Source organism: Tribolium madens, unplaced genomic scaffold (assembly GCF_015345945.1).
Source record: "Tribolium madens isolate multiple individuals breed KSU strain unplaced genomic scaffold, Tmad_KSU_1.1 Scaffold_96;HRSCAF=242;Tcas5.2_LG5, whole genome shotgun sequence".
Lineage (NCBI taxonomy): Eukaryota > Metazoa > Arthropoda > Insecta > Coleoptera > Tenebrionidae > Tribolium > Tribolium madens.
This window is the reverse complement of record NW_025401068.1, coordinates 8,618,581-8,620,681: the sequence shown is the minus strand read 5'-3', so window position 1 is coordinate 8,620,681 and position 2,101 is coordinate 8,618,581. Positions and strand designations below refer to the sequence as shown.

Below are 2,101 nucleotides of genomic sequence, written 5' to 3'. Positions count from 1 at the left end.
GGCGGTGGAGGTGGCGGAGCCCCAATAGTGAAAATTATTAAAATTATTGTACCTAATGGAGGCGGCAGTGGAGGTCATGGAGGTGGCGGTGGTGGATACGGAGGCGGCGGTGGTTTTGGAGGAGGTGGTGGCGGATGGAAATCCGGTAAGTTGTCTTAACAACCTCTTTATGTGAAACTTTGTGATTTGTCTTATTACAGGCGGAGGTGGTGGTGGATGGTAATTTACCCCAAGTTTAGTTCAAACAACCACAATCAAGTGTATAAAGTCCGCTCAACTTCATGCATTTTTTTTATTTTTGTAAAATTGTAAATATTTTTTTACTTACACTGCTGTAAATAAACTTGATTTGCTTATACAAGAGTTTTTTTTTACTCTCCTACAAACTACAATATATTCAAGTAAGTATGTAGTTTTATGGTGGTTTTACAACTTTAGTGAACACAAAATGTTTCAATAAATTTTTTAAATGATCAAACTTGTCACATTTAAGAAATAAAAAAAATAAACAAAGAAAGTTTATCAAAACTTTAACTAATAATAATTGACAAAAAGTACTGGTGACGAGTTCATTTCGGGTCATTTGAGCTGAATGTGTTTTGACAAATGTAGAAAAATTGAATTAATATTAAAAACAGTAAATATTTCATAACAAACGGAAAAAAAAATTATTTCCTACGCTTTTATTTATTATTAAAAAGGAATATTCAAATAATTTTAACGTAATTATGTTTTTATTATTCAATTTGGAAAAATATTGTAGTTTTTGTACCGACAACCTTGGTTTTCATCTGTAAACTTAACAACTCTAAATAAGAAATAAATGATAAAATGAAATTAACTCTTAAACCTAACTTGGGGTTTGTGAATTGGAACCAGAGACCAAATCTCTGTCGTCATTGCTTTGTGACTCGTGAATCCATCCGCTTACATTTCAAGTTCATTCCGGCCCAAGCACTTTAAGTTAGCAAAATCATTACTTAAATAAATAGGTAATTTCGATAACGACATCGGTTAACATTTCGTTCGAAATTTCACAACAAAATCTTAATAGGGTACGGCATGGTAAGTTGGAGCAACGTGAACAGTCAAAGGCAAAATTGTAAGACAAGGTTTTCCACCGTAATTTTTATTTTTTTTTTCTCACTTTTCTTTAGGGAATGGCAATATTATTCCTGATACTTACATCGTTTTCTAATCTCGATTAATTAACTAAATACGTTTTTATAAACAGACCTCGAGAGTTTTTCTGAGAAAACCCATAAAACTTGGAATATTTACGAGGGTCAAGTCAAGCCACCCCCGAGTGGTCGATGATCGAAACCAGATGTCTTTAAGACTGTGAGAACCAATTCTCTAAAAATCGTCGAGTTAGAATTAGTTTTAACCCACACTTCATCGGGGTAGTTTGAGTTCGAGTGTGAGTGTTTATTACAAATTATTATTCAAAGGTGAGTTTGTCACTGAGTAATCTGGGTTCCATTGGTATGAGTGAGTTATCACTGAGTAATCTTGGTTCTATTGGTGTGTGATGTTTTCCAATCCAATAAGAGGTAGAGATTCATGATATTTGCCATATCAACGGTAGGGTGAGTCGTTTAATAATTATTTTAATCGCTGTGATGTTGATATTTATCATTGTTGAAAACATTCATCAGAAACCTGTGTGAGTATTGAGTAGAGTATCAAACTGTAGTTGATTTGATGCGCTATAAATCAGTTGATGGTATTTAATTGGAAGATATTGAAGTTGATAATATTTTATGAGATTGATATTTGAATTGATTGTTGATAATTGATGAATATTATTAAGTTGAGCCCCGACATGTCGAGCTAAACTATTAGTCTGTCTATCCTCCTTTATCCACAGCTAGTCGTCGAGCAGGACGGGTCAGTGGGATACTACCTGTCCATTGCACCGCTGAGTCTAGTCCAACAGGTGACTCTGGAGGGTCACGGCGTCGTGAGGCCTCCAGGTCTGGTTTTTGTTTTGTTTGTGGGGTTAGCACTCTGGAGCGGCCACCGCACCTGCGCCCATTGCACAACCAGGTCTAGATGCAGAATAGTCTCTGGAGGAGGGGTGCCAAAAGGTGGTCATTGC

The 2,101-nt window shown here is 35.7% G+C and overlaps 1 protein-coding gene and 1 long non-coding RNA gene across 2 annotated transcripts in view; one reads left to right on the top strand and one right to left on the bottom strand.

Annotated features, from left to right (window-relative positions):
- Positions 1-2,101, bottom strand: part of LOC123013698 (large neutral amino acids transporter small subunit 2-like) — a 6,617-nt gene that overhangs the window by 3,038 nt on the left and 1,478 nt on the right. The window lies entirely within an intron of this gene.
- LOC123013703 lies at positions 104-356 on the top strand. The gene is made up of 2 exons (XR_006413280.1): positions 104-145; positions 201-356. It is a non-coding gene; the product is annotated as an uncharacterized LOC123013703 (long non-coding RNA).